This window comes from Tachypleus tridentatus, chromosome 7, assembly GCF_004210375.1.
Source record: "Tachypleus tridentatus isolate NWPU-2018 chromosome 7, ASM421037v1, whole genome shotgun sequence".
Classification (NCBI taxonomy): Eukaryota; Metazoa; Arthropoda; class Merostomata; order Xiphosura; family Limulidae; genus Tachypleus; species Tachypleus tridentatus.
Window position 1 is genome coordinate 55,248,669 of NC_134831.1, and position 27,985 is coordinate 55,276,653.

A 27,985-nucleotide genomic window follows, 5' to 3' on the forward strand; every position below is an offset into this window, starting at 1 on the left:
TATTATATTTTTATTGTAAATATTGCTTTCACTTTTAGCTTAAAATGTGTACTTAAGAATAATTCAAATTTTCTAAGATGGTCTAACATAGTAAGTTATTGGGATTACGGCCGAAAATATCGTTAACAACGAAAGTATCCAGGTGATAAAGTAACTTATTTTAATCTTTATGAGTATAAACGTTAGAAAAATATATTCAATTAGCTATGCTCATTGCCAGGTATATTTTCAATTTCGCTCTAAGTACATATACTTCCTGATTGAAAGTAATCATTATATAATAACAAATGTACAACGTTGTGTAAACGTTGTACTTTTATTAACATGTTAAACTTGTAATAAAGTTTTTTTCGTTAACAATTCCAGCCGTCTCCAAATGTTACAGTCTCAAAGTGAGTCCCTTGACATCAAAAGTCTCTTAAAATAACTTTGGTCTTGAAATGTTTCCCCCTTACACGTCTCTTTGTAAGTTACAAATATATTTTAGGTAACTTTCTTTATCTTACTGTATAGTCTTTGTAAAATAAGTAAACGATTTTGTGATAATATGCCTTTAAGACCTCTTCTGTAATTTTTGTTTTTGCTAACAGTAATGGTTTGTCGTTTGATGTGTTTTTAGCACAAAGCTATCCAATTGGGTATCTGCGTTCAGTCTACTGCAAGTAATTGAACCCTGGATTTTTAATTCAGTAAATTTATCATTGACACTTCGGGAGACAAAAAAGCTTAGAACTGTCTGATGAAACTTCACTTTTAAAAACTAATAGAAATATTGTTTTAGTTTTCCTTTCGAAAATATTTAACAACAACCGCCGAAAATTCATCAGAACTTTTAAAATTTGTCTCGTTTTATAATTCCAAACACGTATTAAAGTTGCACTGATACCCGTACCCCGGCGAGTAAGTGGTAAATTGATATACCATTGTTCGATTGCGCGAGGTTTACAAAGTGGCAATTGTTTGTTTTCCTTAATTTCTCGCAAAGCTACACGAGGGCTATCTATGCTAGCTGTCTCTAATTTATCATTACCCACCGCCACCTCTTGGGCTACTCTTTTACCAACGAATAATGGAGTTTACCGTCACTTTATAACGACCCCACGGCTGAAAGGGCAAGCATGTTTGCTGTGACGAAGATTCGAACCCACGACCCTCAGATTACTAGTCGAGCGCCCTAACCACCTGGCCATGCGTGACTCAATCTTACGATACCTCATTATGTAGCTTTGTGCTCTAAAAAAAAACGGGCACCAAACAAATCTTTAAATTACCTACTAACCCTTTTTCTCAGACATAAAGCTCTGAATGTGTTTATAAACACGATTAAGTTAATCACAACGCCCGAACTGTCACGTTACCGTGGTTTCTATGTGATTGATATCAGTTCATAAAATTATGATTACCACGCATGATGTTGATGGAATCTGTCGTTTAAGATACTACAAACGATCTTAAAAGGCACCTTCTATATCCATACATTTAAGAAGCATTCACCTATACAAGTCCCCGTCACAAAGTTATTTATCGTATTTTATTGAATATTATCCACGAGGCATTACATAAATCAAAAAGGTTATTTTAAAGAAACTTATAATATTTATAAGCTTGCAATACCTAAGAAAACATTTAAACGACTTGTTATTAATTATTATTTTATAAAGTTAAGCCTCGCAAATCAGCCTAAAGTTAATGTTCATGCAACATCTAAAGCCGCCGTGTAAGTCACTGATAAATTTGAACTAATACATTTATATATTTGAATTATACATTACATTAAATCTTGTCCACATGCAATTCTGACAGTTTTAACAACACACGACAACGACATTTTGACATCAATAGAATACTTGAAACATTATTTCCTACAGAGTGGTTGTGAAACCTATAGAGATACCAGGAACCATATCTAGGAACATATAAACAAATATTATATGGTTACAATAATTCACTGTGTAACACAAGTTTCGTTACTAGATAGTATATGTAGTATACTTATGTAGTATAATTAAGTATTTCTTAATTGCTTATGTTGTAAAAGTACAGAAAATGGCCATTATTCCCTTCAAACTTTGCTTTTGTGACCTGTATAATGACATTTATCCTCTGAGTAAACTCCCATGTTCTACTTGAATTTATCAAGATTAGCGTCAAAGATATGAACTTTCAGGGACATCCTGCAGTCCATTTTGCTGTAGTTGTTCACCAGAGTTTCAACCAGTTTCACATAATTTTCGGACTTGTGATTGCCCAAGAAGGCCCGAACCACTACAACAAAGCTGATCCAAGCTTTTTTTCCCTTCCTACTGAGCTTCTTGGGGAATTCTGTGCACTCCAGGATCTTCTTTATTTGTGGTCCAACGAAGACACCAGCTTTGACCTCTGCCTCAGACAGCTTAGGGAAGAAGTCTCGAATGTACTTGAAGGATGCGAACTCTTCATCAAGAGCTGTGACAAATTGTTTCATAAGATCCAATTTTATGTGCAATGATGGGAATAACACCTCCTGAAAGTCCGCTAGTGGTTCATACTTGACAGTGTGCCTCCCCGCAGAGAACTCGGTCCGTTGCAGCCAGTGCTTTCTGTTGTAGTGTGCTGCGGTGCCCTTGCTGTCCCAAAGGTAAAGATAATAGGGAAACTTGGTAAAGCTTCCTTGAATACTCATCAGGAATGCCACCATTTTGAAGTCTCCGATAACCTCCAAACCATACTCATCATACTTCAAGACTTCTAGCCAGATCTTGATGCTGTTGTATTCCTCTTTGAGGTGCACCAAATGAGCCAAAGGATGAGACGAATACTTATTCCTATTATGGAGCAGCACAGCTTTGAGGCTTCTGGATGAGCTATCAATGAAGAGACACCACTCGTTCTGGTTACAGGCAATTCCAATTGCCTCGCACAGACCGGATACATTGTGGCAGAAGCAGAGCCCATCTTGACGAGTGAAAAAGATTGAAAAATGTCGGTTACGCTTCCTCTGACTTGCGACTTTCACACTTTCATCTAACAAATCCCACTCCTAGAGCCTAGATGTCAAAAGCTCGGCATTCGACTTTGTTAGACCAAGAACTCTGATCAAGTCATTGAGGTATCTTTGGTTGGGGGGTAGTATGGGTTTCTCTCACCAGCTGCGCCTCTGAAATTATAATTAGGATCTTCAACGTCTACCTCCTCTTTTGATTTGCTGCTCTCTTCTGAGGATGGCTGCTTTCTCTCTGGCAGAGTGGTTACAGGGAGCTCAGGGCAGTGTAGCACTGGATCGATGGATGATGAAAGGTCCGGATACATGATAGAAGATGCATCCTTGCTAGCTGGACATTTGGAAGAGTCCACCATGCAGAAGTAGCAATTGCTTGAGTGGTCAGTGGGTTCACGCCAAATTCTTGGAATAGCGAACTTCATGGCTCTCTTTTCCCCTCTGTACCATCTTGCAAAAGAGCAAAATAAAATCGTTATTATAAAGAATAAATTTATTTCATCCACAACTAATGTGTAAGAGGTTCATGCAAAATATTTTATGTGTGATATTCTTTCCATACTCTTGGAAATTAAAAAATAAATTAACTAAAAAATATTTAAATTTTAAAATGTCTAAAATTTGTATAATATAAAAGTTTACTATTCAAGCAAGTAAGAATTGTCTTCTTACCTTATAGAGATTTTTGCAGTGCTCGCAGGTAAAATGAGATGCCCAGGGTTTGTCTTGATCTCTGACAGGCATGCCGAAATATGCCTTGTAGGCTCTTCACACATTTTAGCAGATGCTGTCACAGAGTACTTTTTTGTTCTTGTCTTGATAAATTGGCCACATACATAGCAGAATGCGTCTCGAGAATGCTTGCAGCTTTATGTCATTTCTGATAAAATCAGATAGGTCTGTGTGTTCCCCTAGACAGCTAGAATTAAACTGAAGTGGTGAGCCACTATATATATTACTATGGAAAGTTCTAGAAAATACCAAAAGATTCTTAAAAATTCTCGTAACTTCTTCAAAATTCTGGAAAATTCTTGTAAGTCCTACAACATTCTAGAAAATTCTTGTAAGCTTGAGAAAATTCTCTATCAGCTACTCAGCACTGACTCTACCTGGAATGTTCTGGAAAATGGGTAAATTTCAAAATCCCATTACCCAGGTCACAAAAGCAAAGTTTGAAGAGAGAAATAGATATTTCCCATTTACCTTAGACATGAGCGATTGGGAAATAACAGTTTCTGCCCAGGAACAAGAAAAAGTAAAAATTTTGTTACGTAGTGTAATATTTACAATGTTTTGCAAAACATTTACATTATTAGCTAGTCTTCTATTTGTAATACAGTTCTAACATTAAAGTTAAAAAGAAAGCCAATGGAGAGTAATGGAGAGTCTGACACTGCTGTTGAGTTAAATGAAATATTTTGACACTTAATGGCAGAAAAACATTATGTAAAGCAAACTTTAAAATTCCATTCTGTTTCTTATCGGCTTCTTTCGACATGTTTTGGTTCCATTAAATTTAGGAAAAATGGAATCAGCGAAGTAAATGTTGTCAAAATAGGCAAAATGTACAAAGAAGTTATGATAAAGTTTGTAGTTTATTAAAAATTCCAACACATTTTAATGGGTCATTTCTCTGTCAGATGTGGCACTAATACATTCAAGAGAAAGGGACAGGCAAAAAACGGACATTTTAACACATAACAACAACAACAAAGAGAGAGTGGCATGCAAACAATGAGTGTTAATATTTACACGTAATACAATCAAGAGAGAACGACATGCAAGACATGACTTAATCTCTACATGTAAAACAATAAAAGAATTTGAGAGAAACATATCAACTTCCATATGTAACACAAACTGGAGAGAGCAGCATGCATAGAATTAAGGTTCTAATATTCAAATGTAACACAACGATGAGAAATCGGCAGAACCTGGAGAGAGCAGTGCGCAAAGAATGAATAACAGTTACATAACTTTCTCTTTTGTTACAAGAAATACATTTCATTCATTTATCCAACGCTACAATGAACAGTTTATTTCCAACTGTTTCCAAGTTTACTTAACGATTACAAGGACCAAACTCATGCTTTTACCCCACGAGCGTTATATCATTACTGTCTTTATTCTGTCTTTACAATAACCATCCTTTAACACTCTGTTGGAAATGTATCGCTATCCACTGCAAAGAATAGGCGTACTAACTTTCCGTAATTAATGTGTATTTTCTATTTGCAAAGCTGTAACTGAAAAAAAACAGGCACGTTTACACCATATCTGACAAAAAAAATGTCTTGAAAGGTACAACAAAAGTTAGGTCAACTGTATCCATGTCTTTAAAAGTAAGCGTACACATAGAAAGTATGTTTTATACTTGAGATTGAAGTATTTCAGTCCTTTCTAAAACCAAAACTGATTTTCAACAATCACAAAGAAATCGTTTCAGAATTAATTCTTACTCTTATAATTTTTAATTTAATAGTTAATTATTTTATTAACTTCCCCTTTGTTGCTACTATCATAACTCTTGCTCCATTGTAACAAAATAAAAACTCATCCAAAATAATTTGTTGCTACAACGAACTGGTTATTTCACAGTTACCAGATATATATTATGATTATTTATTCTCTTATTCTCCAAACATTTCATAATTTTTACTTTATTTTGTACATACAAAATCAATGCTTAAAGTTCTTTTAACTTCTGAAGAAAACAGTTTTAGAGCACTATAAATTTATGGCTTTTCCTTTGTATTTCTGTTGTAGTATTTAATTGAAACCTCTTTGAGGTGTTTGTACTACGTATTAGCAGTAATATGTAAACTGCCTCTGACAAAATATAATTTGTTCTGTTGTATTGCGTGAGTATTGCTCTAACAAGTTTGCCTTTTCTGCATATTCAGTTTGAAATATAAGATAGAAACGCCACAATGTACTCTAAATACGAATCTTTAATTCATTGGACAAAGGCGGGCATTAATCTTCAGTTTCATAACAAGCTGGCCAGAACATTATTCCTAGCTTTCCCTAAACGAAGCCTCTTGCTTTCACACATTAAAGATATACAGGGCGCTTATTGCTTCTTCTAGATTTTTTAGAAATGCGTAAAATAACATTATATAATTTGACAAAAAACGTCACTTGAAGTGAAAATAGGTGGTGCAAAAAATTAAATACGAGCTTCTACTGAAAACGTTTCGTATTATGACACATGAGAAACGCTACTTTAGTGAGCGCTATTACCTGTTACAATACAGAGGTGCAAACTCAACTGGAAAGCATTCGCTGAAAACTTATAATTAAAAATTATCAGGAGACTTTCAGCATACATAAATGAATGTCACGTTTCACAAGCACAAAATTCTTTCCACGTCAGTAAAGTCGATGTTTATTATTATTGGCACAAGTTGCTTTCGTGCAATGTATGTGAAGGTTCTTTAAGTAGCTTCTATAGATAAAACTGTAGTTTTTAACAAGTATTCATTACGTGGAGAAATTAATCAATCGATACGGTTTCGCAAATTAATAATGGTCGATTAAAATAATTTCGAGCTCTTTGAATTTATAATACTTCACGTATCTTCTTGAGTATCTGACTCAGTCCACCGACGAGTTCTGACGTTGCTTATCGCATAAAATATTGATTTACGAATCTGCTCATTTGAGAGATACGCCAATGAAACGCTCACATAAGATATGCTTTGGTAAATATATATTATTCCTACGTAAGTCTGTAAAATGTGTAATGCTTAATATAGTGAAGTTCCCAACAATGTCAGGTGGCTAAGGCGCTCTGAGGGTCTCAGGTTCAAATTTCCGTCACATCAAACTTGTTCGCCCTTTCATCCATGTGGGCGTTATTATGTAACAGTCAATCCCACTATTCACTGATAAAAAGTAGTCCAAGAGTTGGCGGTGGGTGGTGATGACTAGCTGCCTTCCCTTTAGTTTTACACTGTTAAATTAGGGACAGCTAGCACAAGTAGTCCTCGTATAGCTTTGCGTGAAATTAAAAAAAAACAAGAAAGAGTGAAGCAAAGTTATAAAGTATTACTTTCACGACCAATACCGGTGAGATAATTCTGTACTTTAGCCCAATGACAACTAAACAAAAAGAAAACTTTTTATGTATTTTAATGAATAAAAATATCACACCTGGAAGATATGTCGCCAAAAAACGAGTTCATACAAGTTGATGCTTTATGAAAATTTATACTAATGCCAAAAACTCCATGAGAGTTCACACGACTTTTGTTGTTACGTTGTTTGCTGTTCCTATAATGTTAGAACTTGAAGGATGAAAGATGTAGTCTTGAACTTTCATGTTGAATGTTCTTAGTTTTATAGCTATATTTAACTGATATTTTGAATATTCTTCTGAACGGTAACAGGTTTTTCCCTTTTTTGATCATCACCTGAAATGTTGCTTTATCCTGTGATTATTTTTAAAGCTTCAGAAAACATAAGATTGTTGACTTATTTTTCCAAACACCATGTCTCCCGTATCTCAGCCAGTCTGTTGAGCTCTAGGTATTGAGCGAAAGGCCTCGTCAGTACTGTATATAGTAGATATAGAGCGACTGACGTATTATTGTACAATATTCTTCGTTTTTACTCATACGTTCTTGAAATAAAATATTAATGTAGAATAAATATACTGTTTCATCTATATCTACACGCGCGCTCGTGCGCACATATATATATATAGTAGTTTTCGTTTCTTTTATTTGTAAACGCAAAGCAACACAATAGGCTATCAATGCTGTGGCTACCGGTGAAGTCAAATCACGAGGTGATGGACTAGAGGATAATCAACAGGCAGACATCTGTAATTTGAAAATGGTAGACTAAAGGATGTTCATCAGATAACCACTTGTAATTTGAAGATGGTAGACTAGAGGATGATCAACAGATAACCATCCGTAATTTGAAGATGATAGACTAGAAAATGATGAAACGAAACCATCGGTAACTTGAAAATTATAGACTAGAGGATGGCCTACAGCACTCACCACTAGTTTCTGGGTTCCTATTCTATTACCAAACAATGCCTCCATTGGCTTAAGGTGCGAAGGGTGACTTTGCAGTAACGGAAAACAAACCACGAATTGTCAAATCCACAGTGAATGATAACTAGTAGGCCACTTTCTGCCACATTACGTCGGAAAACTGCAGTGAATATTTTTCTTAACACAAATATTAATAATATTTCCTCAAATATGAGTGAATTTCATTTATTTAATAAACGCGTTTGTTCTGTATTTTGTGAAATTTGTATTCTGCCTTCATTAGTATTTGTTGCTCTGTGATCTTTCATTTATATAGACACTACCAAGTAGAATCATGACTTTTTCTGATTTGCTATTTAACTTAATTCTGCCCAGCATGACCAGGTGGGTTAAGGCGTTCGACTCGTAATCTGAGGGTTACGGGTTCGAATCCCGGTCTTACCAAACATACTTGCCCTTTCAGCCGTGGGGTGCTATAATGTTTCAGTAAATCCCACTATTCGTTGGTAAAAGAGTAGCCCAAGAGTTGGCGGTGGGTGGTGATGAATAGTTGCCTTCCCTCTAGTCTTACACTGCTAAATTAGGGACGGCTAGCACAGATAGCCCTCGAGTAGCTTTGTGCAAAATTTAAAAAAACACACTTAATTCTGTTGTCTGAAGGTATTTGGAGAAATTGTTTATTCATCAGTATCCAATATTTAGTCAGTTTATTTTCAAAATAAGTTAAAGCCTTTTCTTATTCAGTCATAAATACCGAAACAGTGAACCACTAACTGGAAGATGTAGAATGAGGAATGATACTAATGCAAGCGGAAGAAGCTTTTCAAAAAATGGTTTTACTTTTCATATCTTGTTTCTCTTCTGCAAAAAAAGGAAAAAGAAATTGAATCGTCTAGAAACATCATTCTGGAAACCTGGTTTGTTACCCAGTACATTTCGTTTTGCTTTATTTTTTGATTAAAATAGATAAAATTACTTTATACGTAACACGTTGATGTTTTTCCTCTGTTTCATTATATTGCCATTAAACTCACCGTTGACTTTTTTCTCTTCACTCAGAGACTCTGAGGTACTTTTCACTAACTCCCTGATAAATGTAAATAGATTAATATATTTTTGAAATCGATTACTTCTAATTAAGCAGAACTTTAGCTTTCAACCACTAGAGGCCGTTCATGAAGTCGAAATGACCCACAGGAGAATGCTTATATAGACAAATAATTAATTAGCATTGTCTTGATGTCTTATACATGGAGACAAAAAGCAAGAATAGGCGTAAATAATACTCAAAGGCATTCAAATAAAATGTCTTGAAAGAAATGTAAAGTTACAAACGATCACAAAAAAGAACAAATCTTGCATTGTTTGAGCGTTTCTGTTAATATGAAAATGTACCTTAAAATCGTCTTTGAGCCGAGTAAGGTCACACTTGCAAAATGCATTACTTTTCTCGTACTAATGTACAGTTTACGCGTTTGTTTTTAAAATTTTTGCGCAAGGCTACACTGGGATTATTTACGTATATCTGTCTGTAACTTTCAGCACGCTAAACACTAGACCTCTGGAATCAAGAAAATAGTATGAAACGATTGTGGAAGATGTTTGAAATATGAGAATTATCACAAAGTAGATTGTAAAATACCATTCCAAAATATGACCACAGAAAGTAAACAATAACGATTCTTTGTTGATAATATATTACTTTACTTTCGTACAAGTGCAAGCGGCCATATTCATTTAAGTTAACTAAAAATAACAATTATGGCAAAAGATATGTCAAGTTAATTCAGTCGTCTGAATGCAACGAAATTATAGTTATCGAAACTCTACTCTTCATGGGTTTATCTTCAAATCCAAAAACTTTATTTTACCAAGGAAAATTGTCGAAATAAAAAACACCAAAATTTAGTGAATAAAATCTTTAAAATGACCAATGTATAGTGAAATTTCAACAAATCTTTCCCAATCGAATCGCCCTGTTTTTAATAAATACACTATTCCGGCCATTAGCGATCACCTCATTTTGAAGAGTAGGCATACAGATAACCTCTTTGACTTTCCACTCAAAAGATTTTCCACAAAACTTTATTTCTTACAATATAACGAATAAGAAACAACGTTGGACAATGTTAGGTACCACGTGACGTACGTAGTAGAAGAGACAGTTATGACAAAAAAGTAGCATGAAACGACACAAATGAGAGACGTATAAGGTTGTGTTAAACGTCTAAGAAGTGATTCTTCTTACAAAAAGGCTGTTTTTTTTTATGATTGCTACACATAAGAAATGCTAGTACAAAAACTATTACTAGAACCAATTGTCTGCATAGAATAGAATAGTGTCTAGTTATTTTATTTTTTACACTGTACATTCTTCTTGTATGGTTGGCAAAATTCCAAGTCAGGGGAACGCTCGTCATATAAGAATACTTGTATTTGCCGTTCCGTCTCGAGCAGAGTAGGCCGCTCCTATTATCTCTGTTACAAGAAATGTGCTCAGCCTTTCAAGTAAAAAACACACTTTTACAATATTACTGTCTGGCTGAATCTGTGTATTTATTTTTCAAAACATAAACGCAGCTGCAAATGCATGAGAAATTAATTACAGATCCTATAAACACGTTATAATAGTATAAATTATATTTCTTTTTCATGTAGCCACATTTCTGTTTGTTACGTTTACAGCAAAACCACACCGAGCTATTTTCTATATCCAACTCGGAAAATGGAACCTCAAATTCTAGATGCATAAGTCCGTAAACATACTGCTGTTCCACCGAATGACACCACTTTTTTAATAATTATTTTATGTAAAAATACAGTTGCAGAAAGAAAACAGTTTAATCAAGACATCTTCCAAAATAATTAATTTCGTATAATTTATGTGTTTACTTAATAAGTTATCTCACGTTCCAGGATAAGTCAAACGTTCTGGTTATCACAATAAACGTAAATAACATTAAGTTAAATACTTCTGCTATCCGCGACACTGTAGCTGCTAAATACTGAATCATTGTGTTGAAGTCTTTTTTAAATAATATTGTTGTTCGAATCTATCTAAACAACATGCCAAATATGGTAAAAATCCATCAACAGGGGCGAATTTGTGATGAAAACAGTAAAACCCCTGTAAAAACAGCAAAATGCAAAACTAAAAATATGTATTTACAACTGCATGAACCTAATGAACCTCCATACAAATTCTGGTGAAGATCCATTCACACCCTGCGAAATATTCACATAGACATGCAACAAACAACAGATTCTACAATTATATTTATATAGACATTATTGTAAACGTTATACAATCAAATAATGGCTTGTCATATCAATACTAGGAACTCTGATTCGAATATTGTCGCTACTACATCCACCAAAGAAAAGGCTCATCAAAATGTCATGATTACCAAAACTATCATCAAGGGCGCTATACCAAGCATTGTCATTACTAAAGGCTACCACAAGATAATTAAAATTGTTAATTTAAAAAGCTGAATATGGATCGTCGAAAAGTGCGGTCAAAATGCAAAAATTATATTATCAAGCCTACGACTTGGGACTCTAAGAGCAGTAAATAAACCGGGTTGGGAAAAATGTATACATTATTTTTTCAAGCTAGAAATCCCTATTTTCACTTCATGTCTATCGTACTAAGTGGAGCAGAACAGGAATTTAAAGAACTTCTTTGAGGTTCAAAAATGAAGGCACTCGAATTAATTTTAAAACTACCCAATGACATTTTAAATACTGCATTCACTAATACTGTCCACATTTCAGTGAAATGTTCATAACAGCTTTTTTTATGTAGTCGCTTGTAAAACTATTATCAATAAAAATAAGGTTGGAGACATTGTTATAAATACATATATATATATATATATATATTCATTGTTTACTCTATTATTCCTACTAGTAAGATGATGCTTAAATAACTTCCACATTTCTGCAATGGTTGAATAGTTTCGAAGAGCTTATTTGGGTAAAGAAGAACTTTGAAAATTTTAGAGGGTGGAAACCTCGACTTTCGATAATCAACTTAAAAATACCACAGTCACTTTCGCAGAGTTTGTTTAGTAAATGTGCGTAGATTTTAATGCAGCATAGGTTGCCGATTTTGCTGTAAGCTTCAGTGCTTGGACAGCTTGAAAGAAAAATTTGACCAATAGCAATGAAAAACAGATAAAATCTCTCCATCCTTTTCAAGAATCATCATAAAAATAATCCTATGATCTGCAAAGGATTTTATATAAATTTGCCCAGGTTTAAATAAGACATTCATAGCAGTTTTTCTTGTAGGCTTGTGAAACATGAATGAATATTAATAACAATAGGAAGAACAAATTGAGGAATTTTGAACTTCGCCTAACAAGTGGAAAATTGTTTTGTATGTTTTTTTTTACTATTATCAATACTTTAACAGTTTTAGCTATTGAGATAGAAAGTTTTAAGTGTTATTTTAAAAACAATTCTGTTTTGTTAAGATGATTTTTGTCCATATATTCAACCATACGTTTCTGAGCGAACACTATTATGAAACACTACCGTATTTCATGAAAATTGACATTATATTAAATATTACGATCTCTTAAACCACCACAGGAGAAGTCAAACATGTGGTATTAATATCACCATAAGAGATGTTACACCACACATTATAATTATTTATACCTCCACAGGAGACCTTGTGTCAAACATTGTGGTTACTCAAGCAAGCACTATGGGTATTAACTGAGTGTTATAATTACTATAACTACATTAAGGATAGTTAAGTGAAACATTGTGATTATTTAAACAGTTGTAAAGAACACTGAATAAAAACTGGGATTATTAGAACTACTGTGGGAGACTTTCCTCATATAATTTGATTAATAGAATCACTAACCTTTACATCCAGCACTACAGTAAACGTGATGGTTTTTAGGGTTTGATTCTAGTCGTGACTAGAGTACAGATAATCCTTAGGGTAGCTTTGCGTTTAATAACAAACAATCAGATCACGTTTCGAAGAGATTAAAAATGGCGTAAAAATTTAAAAATAACTAACTTCTTTTTTGTATGTTTTAAACTTTGTATCTTATACACATTTCTGTAAGTGCTCTAAAGAAACGGTATTTAGGTTAAAAACAATTTATTATAATTTCAAGGTATAAACAAAATCTCGCGAACTTACATTGTGTTTACGTGTATATGAAAGAGAGAAGTTTCTTTTCATTTTATCATGATAATCCGACTACCAAAAATACTGGTCCGGCAAGACCAGGTGGTTAGGGCGCTCGACTCGCAGGTTCGAATCCCAGTCGCAATACACATGCTCGCCCTTTCAGCCGTGGGGACGTTATAATGTGACGGTCAATCCCACTATTCGTTGGTAAAAGAGTTGGCTGTGGGTGGTGATGACTAGCTGCCTTCCCTCTAGTCTTACGCTGCTAAATTAGGGACGGCTAGCGCAGATAGCCCTCGCTTAGCTTTGCGCGAAATTCAAAAACAAATATAACAAGCCAAAAGTACTTTGGTTTTCAACACACTCCACTAACAAGTTCTCTACAAAAATAAAGATGCGAAGGAAACTGAAGCAAGCTTATTATCGCCACTTCCACATCTCTTCTGAAAATGTGATTGGTAGATAGAGCAGAATTTTGTAGGTTAATTTTTCTTAGATGATGATATCAAAAGATTGCGTCAACCCAACCATATAGAAGATGAATGATCTCATAAGGCTGTACCGATAGAAGATAAAAGAAGCACTTGGAAGTGTTCTATAACCGATATGCTGAAGGAGTCCTTAATACATCGAATTTGGTTTGCTTTTGTCCAAACGATGTAAAGGTACAATTATGACTTATGCAAAAAGACAGCCAATATTTATTATAAACAGTTCTTTCGGGTTCAGTTTTTTTTCTTTATAATCTTTATGACAGATTACGATTTGGAAACGGGTATTTTTCTTAAACTTTTTGAAATTAAAATTAATTTAGTGAATTAAATTTATTATTATGAAAAACCTTTAAACCCGGTTTAAAAAAACAACAGAAGCTGTGGTATTACGAGCAAGTGTTATTCGTAATGTAAAAAGATGCGCACTACATCAAACAAACCAATCAGATATGTGTTTTTAATAAAGGTTAAAAACCTTCATTTTATTACAATAATACTCAGTTTTCTCTATCCTGAAAATGCGCCCCGGCATGACCAGGAGGGTTCAGGCGTTCGACTCATAATTTGAAAGTTTCAGGTTCGAGTCCCCGTCACACCAAACATGCTCGCCTTTTCAACCATGAGGGCGTCATAATGTGACTGTCAACTCCACTATTTGTTGGTAAAAGAGTAGCTCAAGAGTTGCCGGTGGGTGGTGCCTTCCCTCTAATCTTACACTGCTAAATTAGAGACGGCTAGCACAGATAGCCCTCGTGTAGCTTTGCGCAAAATTTAAAAACAAACAAAATCCTGAAAATACGCTTCCTTTCTACGGATGTAAATAAAAGGTGGATGAAAGTGTTCTTTAGCAGACATTTTGTACAACAACGTATTAAACATTTATCAAAGTTTTTAAAAAAGTCCAACGTTATGGCGTAGAATGACATTATAAGTTTATTTATTGATACTATTAAGTACTGTAAGGTTTAGCCCTAACTAAATAAACTAAAGCAAAAAAATGAACACGAGTTATAGTAATAATTTATCTCTTTATCGGTTATCGTCCGTACTTATGAAAGGCTTAACTAATGTTAGACCTGGGATAAATGGACTTCTTTCGGTGTCTGCGATTAGAATTCCTTTGGATTATTCTAGAAATTCTGTATTTAAAGAAGTACTGTTGCAATAAATATATTAAGTTGATCACAGATTTTTCACACAAGTCTTTTCAAGAAGAAAATAATAATTTGAATAACGAAATATATTTATAGATGTACTTATTATACATCTATAAATCCACATCGAGTTATCTTCTGTGTCCATCGAGGAGAATCGAATCCCCAGTTTTAGCGTTGTGAATTCGAAGATTTACCGCTGTCCCTCCTGGGGTCTAAAACTATATAAAATTCCTTATTAATACCGCAATGACTACATACAAAGTAAACAAACACTGCAGATGTCAAAGATTATAAACAGTCAAACTAATACACAATATAAGTCATTTTGATCACGCCAATGGCTTTTGTCAAACTTTTAAATCTCTAGATGCAAATGTGTATAGTTACAAACCGTTCACATCAAATAAACGTTAGTATTCTAATTTATTAATCAAATTACCAGCTATACAGTTCAATACTCTTCAAGTTATTTTATTTTATTCTAAAACATAGCTGTTAGCCATGAGCTGTTTATTTATTTGAAGGTACAAAGCGCGAATAATTATTTTTCGCGGTAAGAAGACGCGAAATACAGAACCTCAGGGCCCGTCATGGCCAAGCGTGTTAAGGCGTGCGACTCGTAATCTGAGGGTCGCGGGTTCGCATCCCCGTCGCGCCAAACATGCTCGCCCTTTCAGCCGTGGGAGCGTTATAATGTGACGGTCAATCCTACTATTCGTTGGTATAAGAGTAGCCCAAGAGTTGGCGGTGAGTGGTGATGACTAGCTGCCTTCCCTCTAGTCTTACACTGCTAAATTAGGGACGACTAGCACAGATAGCCCTCGAGTAGCTTTGTGCGAAATTCAAAACAAACAAACAGAACCTCAGTTCCACAGTCCAGCACGTTAACTAATAGGCTACATTCAGCTCCAGGTATTAGTCATTGTTGGTTTTGTACTATCTTTGCTCCGTCCACTTCGAGAAATTGAACTCAGAATTTTATCATTGTAAGTCCATAAACTTATCACTAACTCATTGGAGGATTCTAGGACATTAAAAGATGTTTTCTTGAAAGTTCTTGCCGTTGAATGATCTGGTATTATTTTTTATGACTTAATCTGGATTTCTATAAAATTTATTATATTTTTCTAAAAACGAAAAATTGTACTCTCAAATAAAGTGTTTCTCAAGTGGACCAGAGTTAGATTACTTTTCTCGCTTTCTGTCAGGAACATATTAATAATGTCTTTATACAGCGTTATAAACCTGTCTTGCTCTTCAAAAAAGATATAATATTCTCATTTTATCAATTAACTAAACAACTGTTTATAAGTTTACTGTATATTTATTTTAAATGTTGATACGTATCTCATGAATATGTTAAAAGCTTCTTTAGAAGGCTCTTAATGCAATTAAAAACGCTACACTACAAACTAAGTAGCTAATTTAACAAACAAATAATACATTTATTACCTATTTCCCTAGTTACGTAACTAACAATTATGATAAATAGTAGCGTTTTATAAATTACACAAATGTCCTAATTCTCAAATAAATTATCTAATTTAATTTGTCTGTAATTAAGCACAAAGCTACACAATGGGCTGGCTGTGTACTGCCCATTACAGGTATCAGCACACAAATAAATAAACAAACTACATCAAATATTTTAACCTCGTTTTCCTCTTAAGTGACACATTTGAATTTTGTAAGTGTAAAACATTCTAGTTAACGAACATAAGAAACTAGGAAAACTATATCATTCGAGTTTTACTATTGGTGTGGAATACGTGAAAAGTGCTCCCAATTACGTATCAAAACAACATCTCGTTGAATTTGTCATCAAAAACATACGAAGTTTGTAGAACAGAAATTCCATAAAATTTGTCAAAACCAATGAGAACACTTTAACTTTTTGTGTATGTATGTATGTTAGAGCTCTCTGGTGGCAAATTCAATATAATAATAAAAGATATAGAACGTTGCTCAGCTTGCTACAAACCTAAATGTAATATTTACTCACTTAATATGCAGTTTCAAGTGTTTTTGGCGAGTGTTTGAAGAATACGTTTAACATACGTACATTCATGTATGTACAATATTGGAAAAAGAGCTTACATACTGTTATATATTAGTGTTATTGTTTACATGCATGGAGTAGTTATTGAATAAATGTCCGAGTAGTAACAGAGATGGTAGCGTATGGTCGGAAAAACAAGTACGAGTTGTTATTCTGATCTGTATAAGTGCTTTTGAGCATCTCTTTGTCAAAACACATATACACATCTGTTTTGTATAAAACAATGTGCCTTTGGTATCATCTTTTACGAATTAGATCAACGTTTTGTTTAGACAGTTTTTTGTACTTGATATAGGGTCATGCCTCGTCACATGCCAGAAATTATAAGGATTCAAATTGTTTATCTTTTCAGAAATAGTATGAAACAAACGGACATTACAGGACAGTAGCGTACCCGCAAGGGACTGTATTTAAAACCCTGAAACATCATCGGAATACAGGAAAATGCCCTCAAGAAGACCGTATTTTCATCATATCAACACATCAAGGTTGAAAGAAGTCTTGCAACACCTTACGACAGGAATGCCTTTAACATATTTATTATAAAGTATTCAAATGAACAGTGAACAGTTGACTAAATAAACAAGGTTATTTTGCAAGAAGAGCTGCATGCAAACCATATTAATCAGAATTCACCGCTGTCACCGTGGGTGAAACAGCATGTTAACATACAGTTAAACCAATAGTGGTATTTCATTTTATCAGATGAGTCCTGTTTCAGGATTGTTAAAACTCGTGGTGGGATTTGCGTTCGTTGTTTGCCTAGAGAACAGATGAGGGGAGATTGTTTTTTTTCCAATAAGAAACTCACAGTAGGTGGTGCAGTACATGCTTGAGCAGCTATTCATCATGGTAGAAAATTGCTCTTCATATCCTCAAGGGAAATGTCAATAGCGCATCCTACACGCATGACGTGGAAACAATATTTCTGTCATATGTTAGGACAAGATTTGGTAATAACTTCATGTTCCAAAATAGCAATGCCACTGCCGAAAGTGTGCACAATGTGCAAAATTATCTTAAAGGATGTTTCAAGATTGTCAAGACCAACAAAGCCTCTAAATTGTAATCCTATTGAAAGCTATTGGCAGAACTCAGCCGGAAAATTGCTAAACACGACCCTAAATCAGCTACTGTAACTAAGGTGCAGCATCTTCTAGTTGACAAGTTTGGGATGAAATCAAAATGGATTACATCAATAACCTCATTGCATGTTCCACGCCATCTTGCAGAGGTTATGAGAGTAAGACCGGTGTGGTATGAATGTTTAATATGTACTGACATAAGGTTACAGACACTATTTATAATAATTTGAAGCTATGTTTTGGCATTATATATGTCCTCGTAAGGTTTTGTTGTAAATGGTGAAATGCTAAGTTACACATCTCTCTATTGGTGTCTGATTGTTTGCTGTTCTAATAAATCGTTCATGAGGTTATGTCTCATTATATGAATTACATATGTAGACGTGTAATATAACATACATTTCTCAGTTGACGACACTAAGTACATTTGTATTCCATCTTAATAACAATGATCTTATTTGTCACAAAATGTGCAAACATTTTGACGAAAACTGTATATATAAATTTGAGTAAAAGGTATCAACACTAAACTTTGCATGATAGACTGAAAATTAAAGCTGTTCATTTGTACACGTGTTATATCTCTTCTCCAGATTTCAAGTTCATAGATATAAATGTTCATGTAGAAACTTAACAAACTAAATAATCAATGTTTAATAGTCCTCATCTATACTCACATATATGCAGTTTATTATGCACACATCGATCAAGCCTTCATGGTACCACTGTAAAATCTACATATTTTAAAGTTGTGACACATTAGTTTTCAATTCGTGTCACAAGTTGTATTATCATCAACACTTTGACCATTTCTCAAGATGTATCACATCTTTCATTCTCTATCTCCTCACTCGTCAATACAATACATTTCAATCATCATTATACTGAAATTTAAACCCAACTGATGGTTTGTAACGAACCATGATGCTGTGCTAACGATCCTTTTTCATAATCCTATCAATTTCGTAATATATTCCTCTCCTGTATTAGAAAAACATCCACACATCATTACAGACACAGTGCCCTATCTTAATATATTGCTTATACATTCGTGTTTGAATTTCAAATGATATAGTTTACGAAAAAAAACAAACTCTATCAAAGCTTCCAAAAAACTTAGTTTTCTTTTATTTAGCCCATAGTACAGTGTACATTGCAACTACCGGTTATTCTAATTATTATGATCTTGTTTTGTCAGATGTTTTAGCAAAGGTTCAAATGCTTAACCACATATTCAGTTTTATTTGTTGCAACTTTCTTTGTATGTCAGTCCTTTACAACCGTACTCGGAGGGTTCCGTTTCTGATTAGACAAACTCACGCATTTTCTTCGAGATATGTTTGAATCGATTTTACACGAACACTCTGTGAATGACACTATCTAGATAATTCTAAACATCAGTGGTAAGGTGCGCATTAATAACAACACTTCTAAGCCTTTGATGAATTATTTCAGAAAAAAAAGAGAAGTCGAAAACAAAATAAAAAGGGAAAAGAACAAAACAAATAAGCATATGGCCAGAACAACAGATAGGCATTATAGCACGTGTATTGATTTTTTAGCATTTACATGGACCAGAAATAGTGGACTAACTGTTAGCATGCCGGACTTTAAATAGTAAGACTTACTGATTGTGTCCTGTTGCTACAAAATTGCGCTACAAATTTTTGAGCCATGGGTTCACTATAAGAGTGACTTTTAAATTGCACCATTTAATTAAAGTATCACCGGGTGTTGCTATTATAACTTTTTTCCTTTTAGTCCATTAGCTCAAAATTAAGAATGGCTAGTGCAGATAGTCCATATGTAGTTTACAGGAATATTGGAAAGAAACGTTTTCGCTGAATAAAGCAATTGTTTTCATTTTTAACTACTAGTTTATAAAATATTTTCTTTCTTTCTTTCAGTTTTATTCATGTTTGAACCACCAAAGTTTTTAAATGATGTTAACTTTGCTTTAATTAACTCTTCTGAAATAAGAATACCAGTGGTTTAAGTAATATTTGAAATACATATATATTGTTATGACTGCTAATGATATCGTATAACTGAATAACACCTGCATCAACTCAGGATCTAAACGGTCAAAGCAGAGATTCCTCAAGTGGCAGGTATGATCATGTCTAATTTTGAATTGTTGATTAGAGGAATAGCAACACATATACAAAAGCCACCATCTGAGTGACCATTCCTAACAAATGTGCGTTTTCAGCGGCACATCATGGCTCCAACCTCGAACTTTCAGATCCACATCCCGTCACACTAATATTTATGTTACGCCCAGCCTTTATCAACATACAAATAAATATCAACAGATTAAACCAATTAATCCACATTAAACGCACACATAAAACACACTTATAATTCTATATAACTTTTCTCAGCTTTCGTTAGACATGTATAAACACAAAATAAGATATTACTAGCTTTAGAGTATTCAACCATGCCGTAAGTTTAAATTGTTTATTCTCTTATTAAATCGAGACTTTCATATAATGATACGATTTTATTACATAATTTATGAATATCCAAACTTAATATTACTAAAACTCAGTCATACTTACTGTGGCCCGGCATGGCCAGGTGGTTAAGGGTCGCCCTCTCAGCTGTGGAGGCATTATAATGTGACGGTCAATCCCACTATCCATTGGTAAAAGAGTAGCGGTAGAGTTGGCAGTAGGTGGTGATGACTAGTAGCCTTCTCTCTAGTCTTACCCTGCTAAACTGAAGACGGCGAGCGCAGACAGCTCTCGAGTAGCTTTGCGTAAAATTCAAAACAAAACAAACCAAACCATACTTACTAATTTGTTTGAATCGGACATGGCCTAGTGATTAACGTGCCTCACTGCGTATCCGATGCCCCATGGTTTACGGCCCTTTTCCACAAAATCGCGAACAATTTTGAGAACGTGAGAGAGATACAAGACTGACAATCATATCCCATTATTTGATTAGAATAGCTCAAGAGTTGGCGGTGAATGCTGTTAATTAGCTACTTTAACCTCTGTCTAGTATATCAGTTTAAAATTAGAGATGGCTAGCGTATAACCTATGCGTATATTTTCATCAATATTCGAAAGTACCTCTTAGTTTTTGTTCAATCAAAAGTACGATGAATTGTTATCACACAGTTCACACTTATGTCAAAAGAATGTAATGCTGAAAATAAGAGTTAAGTAGTTGATCTCGTTTCAAAAAAGTTGTCGCTTCGCATACATGAATTTCAAAATCTAAATATATTTTTTGTCAAAACAAAATCTAATATATTCATTGGTTTTGGGAAAGGGGACATAATTCCAACAGCAACCTGATATGTAAATGGATCATTAAAACGATTCGACTTGCAACTCAATTACTCCAGGGAATTTGCTTCTTTATGTTAAAAATGCATTTCTGGATTTCGGCGTGAGCTTCGTTTTTATTTTTTCTTTCTATTACTTCATTTGAATTTCATATGTTCTTTTTAGAAACTATCTCAACGGGTGCAGCTACATGTGTTAAAAAAATGTATTGAACATTTATTATTTTCTTGAATGTTTATAATTGTACCAGCACGCAAGAGAAAATATTATTTCGAATTTCAGCTACAAAATACAAAGCTAAGCTAGATATAAAGCTTCAATGGCGTCTCTTATCGTCATTGTATTGACTTAATAATGCTCTCTTTATCCAATCTCATCTATTTTTTTCAGAATTAACGATGTGAAAAACTTCATAAAACTCATAAGAAAATCGCATGTTTCAATGTTCGTTTCTATGAACGTGGGAAGGATTAAAACTAATGATCTATATAATGCGTTTAACACTAACACTGGAGGTTATCTAGAATAACGTTCCCCCTTTGAAGTGGCATGGCATAGTCTGTTTCCTAGTGTGCTCTGACTTAAAATTCGAGGAAACATGGTTCGCATCTCGTTTTCGCAATTAAGATCGTGTGTGGATTACAAGAGCAACGGTTAAATCCTGTGTTGATCAGAGAAGAAGAGCCCAAACCTTGACGGTGGTATATTAACTAACTCATCTATATCAGTTCCAAATTAATCAGATAACAATATATATTACTTTATCTAAAAAATTCCAAAAAATTAAAAAACTAAATCAGTTTCACGACTCTTATAATTTTTCATAACTTTAGTAACTCGATAAAAGTTAAAAATTTATGCAAAAAAGTAAAATACAGCAGTAAACCTTTTGTTCAGTTCGAAAACTTATGAGAAAAAACATTGATTTTTTTTACATAATGCACAAAAACTATACAAGATATAAAGTCTACATATTATAACGTATTGACAATTTTTCAGTAAAAAAACAAGAAAAATTGAGAATTCTAGCATTGAAAATTTGTACAGAATTATTAAGTGTGGAAAGGTTTTCCTTGCATTGACTTTGAAATTTTCTACTTGTGGTAGAATATAAGCTCTAGCAAACTGGTTAATGTTAAAAAAGAAAAGTATGGCTCGATTGTGGCTAACGTTTACAGAAAGTGTGAAATAAAAACTTCACGAGGAGTTTTACAATTTGTTTTATGCTTAAGATCTACCAGTAAGCAAAAATAAAACATCACAATATCAATTATATCTATTGCGCTGCAGCTCTTAAAATAATACTTTATCTCTTTTAAAAAGAGCGTTAAAATAATCGTTCCCAGTAGCTTGTTTGAACAAAGAGGGGTTTACTTAAAAGAATTGAGGGTCATCAGAAGAATCTCGAGGAACGGTAACCTGGGTCTGAGAGTGAAATTTATTATTTTGTTTCCCTCACTCTGTACGTTGTGAAATGTGTTATCAAACGTTAGACTATGGGAAAGTCATTTAATGGGTTTCTTTGTTTTAGATTCTCTGAAATATATATCTTGATGCCATGAGGGCAGCTGGGGCTGTAAGAAACTCTATTACGCCCAAAGAATAAAAGGCCTACCATTTAATTGATAGCAGAAAACAGTATGCCATTTTGAAGCAAAGAGGCTTCCTTGATGTTATCTACAATAAAGAAAGTTACATGACTGGTAATAAAAGCCACGAATCTCCAACTGACAGTGCCGAAATGTCATTTTATTTATGTTCCGAGCCCTTGTGGTAGCTGCACAAGTTATTAACTATTTGTAAAGCTTAAAACACTTTAAAAATCACTTTGCACTTACATGAACACCTTTCACTGAAATAAGATTTATCTAATTAGAATAACTTTAAAAACATTAATTAAAATAATTAAATTGCCTTTTTTGTTGTTCTGCTTTATAATTGCGAAAGTTACATCTTTCAATAATAGCTTCATGTGGCTAGTTTGATCTACGTTCAAGTCTTCGTAGTTTTATACATTCAAGTTGTTCGTTTGTTTTAATTATTAGATAAATCACATATTATTATCTTAAATGTAATAATTTCTAATTTTTCTATTTTATAAAAGTTGTATCTTATTAATTAATTATAGAAGAGCAGTAGAACGTTCTCTAATGATAATCAACTTTTCAGTGAAATAAAAAATATATATATTTTAAGTTGGAGCATAATTTGTTTAAGGCACAAACTTCACGAATAAAGTTCTCATTATGCTATATATCAAAAATGTCTTGTGTTATAAAACTTGTCTTTTGCACAATTTGCGCCGGGCGTGGTCTAATATTTAACGTGTTGCTGTGAATCTGAAAGTTTATTGTTCGTAATTTGGTACCGCGAAAACCTGCTAGGCACTTTATGGGGGTCTGTGCGCTATAAGAGTGACAGTCAAATCCCACTATTCTTTCAGACATGAGAAACCGAAGCGTTAGAGGTGGTTGATACCAACTACCTAATGTTTTTTAATCTGTGCAAAATTATTTGCGCAAGTAGTCCTTGTGTAGATTGCGAAAAACATCTGAGACAAACAATTTGTTTCGTAACACTTAAACTCAGTATTTCTTACTTCTCAACTTAGATAAAACGTATCTCAGAATTTCAGATATGGTTTGATAGTAACATCTATAAAGGTTTGGTTTCCATACATGGTTTTTTGTGTTAGGTTTTAGACGTTCAAAAGCAAAATAATGAAAAAAAAAGTTTAGTCTTGATGGATGGGCTACGAAAAAAAAAATGTGAATTTGAGGGTGTTATATGTTGACTGAATATTTAGTATTGTTATTGTTATTGTCTATATCCTAAAGTGTTACTAAGAAGATTCCACACGTCACAGATATCCTCTTGTTTATTGTTCTGAAGGATTTTTCCACTCTGTGGTAACAAATAAGATGATCGGTTTGGTTTGAATGTCGCACAAAGTTACATGAGGGCTACACACGCTAGCAGTGATAAACTGGAGAGAAGGCAGCTAGTCAACACCAGCTACTACCAGCTCTTGGGCTACTATTTTACCAACGAATAATAGGACTGGTCGTAACATTATAATATAATACCCCATAGCTGAAATAGAGAACACGTTCGGTAATAGAGAAATAATATTATGAAGGCTGAAAATATATAATATAACGTATATAAAAGACATTGTGTGACACATGGCGTCACGTTTGATTTTTTAGAATAGGATAAGTATGAAAGCCAGAATACATTTATCCAAATAGAATAGTTCGACTACTGTTCGCTCATTACGATTATAGTGACAGGCGTGAAAAGGAACTGTGAATGGGGCGTCGTGAAATCTCATAGGTGTAGTGAAGGCTAGTATAATAAGCCAAAAGTAATGACAGTGTGGAATCACCTAGCTTAGAGCCAAATGAATAAAATGTATTATGAAAGTAAAAATATCAATTAAATTTTATTTTTAAATCGTTTCTGAATTAAGCTATTCTCTGCTATATCACTAACGTTTTTCATTAAAAAACAAACTTCTTTAACCAACGGAGACTCAAAATTGATGTCTCTAAATTTCATTCTGTACTTTAAGTATGTACACTAACAATATTAGGTTATACATTTTTGTTGCTAAGCGAAACAATATGAAAGCCATTTTGGAACGTAATGTTACCAAAAAGCACCGACGTTTCTATACATTCGAAATTGTTAACATATCTAATTTTTGACCAATAATTATGTTATGAATACCCCACCAATTCATTTTATGAATGACCTAAATTCTGATTTGTTCTCAAATGAATGTATCGACATTTTTGGAGCTTATAAATAAGTTGTCTATTCCATAACCAAAGTAATATATTGATCAGTTTATATGCGGTGCCCCGATAGGTCAACAGTAACACTAAATATTTATTTTCGTAATTATAACGCTAAAATCCGCGATTCGATTCATGCTGTTGAATAGAATGCAGACAGTCTACTGTGTAGTTTTCCAATAAGAGAGGAAAAGAGAGACAGTTCACGTGTATGTCAGTTGAACACGGCAACTGAATAATTAGCATACATTTGCTGCAATGATCAGATAAGAATAAGACGTACTACTACTAAACCCTATTATAGTGATAAAATTCACACTAGATTTACCATTGTGAATAATGAGTCAAAGTGTCATGCATGATTCAAAGTAAGTGTTAGGTTATCATGGAAATATAGAACTTTTCATATTGTAATCTAATATTATAATAAAAAAATAAATAATGAAATGTTGCCAACACTGAAACGATACGTGTTCCTCAGAAAACAAGAGACTGAAATTTAAATTTGGTGGATCCATAGACTTTGTGTGTTACAACGTTAACACCTTTTCGGAATACCTTTTGTTTTAATGGAGAAAACAACTACTTCTTCATTTATATGTGTTCTAAGCTTGTGATCCTGAAAACGAACTATTCTAATGGTACCATAAAAATTATTCATTAAGTGAATGGTACCATAAAGAATATTTAGCAAACAACCGTTTATATGGTATTATATAGACAGTCTTCACCAAACAACCATATCAAATAGTACTGGAAAGATATTTCACTAAAGAACTCTCTAATGTTACCATAAACGGTCTTCACTAAATGTTCTTTTCTGTGGTGCTGTAAAAAGTTTTCAGTAAGAAAAATTTTCTATTGGTTTCGTAAACAATCTACACTGAACTATCCTTTCTATCGGTACTGCAAGGAGATTCACTAACCGATCTTTTCTAAGGTGCGTAAAGAGTCTCCATTAAACACACGTCATTGTAAAGAGTTTTCATTAAACACATGTTATTGTAAAGAGTTTTCATTAAACACATGTTATTGTAAATAATTTTCATTAAACACATGGTACTGTAAAGAGTCTTCATTAAATACATGGTACTATAAAAAGTCTCTGTTAAACACATAGTATTGTAAAGAGTCTCCATTAAACAATCTTCACTGAAGTACTTAATGTCCCACAGGTCAAGCTGTTATTATAGTTAATATGTCTAGAAAGGACAACAAAACCACGGTTTCGTTAAAGATTGAGGCTTTTTTTCTGAGAACAAAATCACTCACCAAAATATTTGTTGTGTTTTTTACACTAATGTCGCCGTTTACACGTTCTACAGTTTCTTCAAATAGAACAGAAAATCATGCCAGGAATTGGGTTGAATACTGAATAACATTTTAGTCATTGTGTTACCTTCCACATCTAACAAGTGGCTTTGTTTCTTTTTTCTGGCAAGTAAGACTTGTTTAGGGCTCTCATTGTTGTCACACTACTCGTAAAATTTCTCCAAACGTTTTAAGGTAACAGTCGCTAAACTTGTTACGTTAGCTGTAAACCATACCTCTTCGGTACTGCTTACAGGGATATCGCAGATCCCAGCAGATCCCTCGTGAATAGGAATAATGTTTCAAACAGTTTCTTTCGTCGTTTATATTATCGCTTGGAGACTCGAGGGTCACATCGCTGGTTTAATGTTTTGGGTTTTGCGATAAAAACACCCCGAGGAGCAGTCTGAGCTACAAACTAGGTTTCAAGTTGATACTTTGGATGACTTGCTTATCTAAATAACACGTACTACTGTACATTATTGTATAAAAAACTACACTAAGCATGGATAAATCATTTTAACTGAAGCTGTTGAAATCGGCTATTGTACAGTTTACTGATGTCCTAATTCTAAAACGTTTTTTTAATATAGTTGAGAATATGAGATGGTACGGTCTAAAAGAAACTGAGAAAATAGCTTTAAAAACAAAAACCTCGTAAAGTAGCACGTGCTCTTCGAAAACACATCAAATGTCGATTCACACAACATTATCTTAAGTTATTGATTTTTCAATTAACATCACTAGCTTAATTTCTTTTCATAATGGTATTTTATGAATTATTAACTTTTTCTCTTGCAATCAAAAAATTATTAAGGCAAATGACGCATGAACTGGTGAAACATAATCTGTTGGCAGATAAAAGATGTGACATAAAATTACATGAATAAATATTTTAACACATTCTTTACGAGTCTGGCACTGGTTTCTATCGTAAGCGTGTATAAAATAGCACTGTAGTTGCATTTTTTCTGCTGTGCCTCATTGGTGACGAAAGCCTTCTCTCAATACGTCGTAGCCTAGAAAATAGCGTATTGGAATGTGAACCCGAAGGTACATGGTTTGTGTCCTATTTCTGCAAAATTGTATGCAACACTTTGAAGCCGAAAATACGTTATATGTGTGTGGCTGACAAATATTACTATTTGATTAGAGTAGCAAAAGAGTTTAGCGGTGGATGCCTTTGGCCATCTTCTCTCTAGCCTATCAGTTTAAAATTAGGAACGGCTGTCACAGATTCGTCTTGTGTAGGCTAGAGTGAATATCCTAAATAAGCAAACACATTTCTCAATACCAGTATTTCCTTTCTTTATTTATTTGTCTATTTTGCAAAGGAAAAAAATCATAATCACACAAAACTGAAACCATAGTACTTCATGAACTAAACATTAAATAGAAATAAAGGAATATATACTTGTAACATAAAATGATTGTTACATTTTCGAACAACCGAAACATGAGTTGAGTAGCGGTTAAATAAATACCACAGAACGAAAGCCTGTTGTGAGCAAAACTAATTCTTTCCTTGATTTTCTTTTTGAGCTCTTCAGATTAGTTGAATTACTACAGAAACAGTCATTTATGGAACAGAAAGATTTGTGGTGTAAAAACACCTAAGTTGATAAAACAT

The 27,985-nt window shown here is 33.7% G+C and overlaps 1 protein-coding gene across 1 annotated transcript in view; it reads right to left on the reverse strand.

The window, feature by feature from the left end:
* LOC143255695 (Kv channel-interacting protein 4-like) overlaps positions 1–27,985 on the reverse strand; it is a 107,447-nt gene that overhangs the window by 40,540 nt on the left and 38,922 nt on the right. The gene's annotated exons all lie outside the window — the stretch shown is intronic.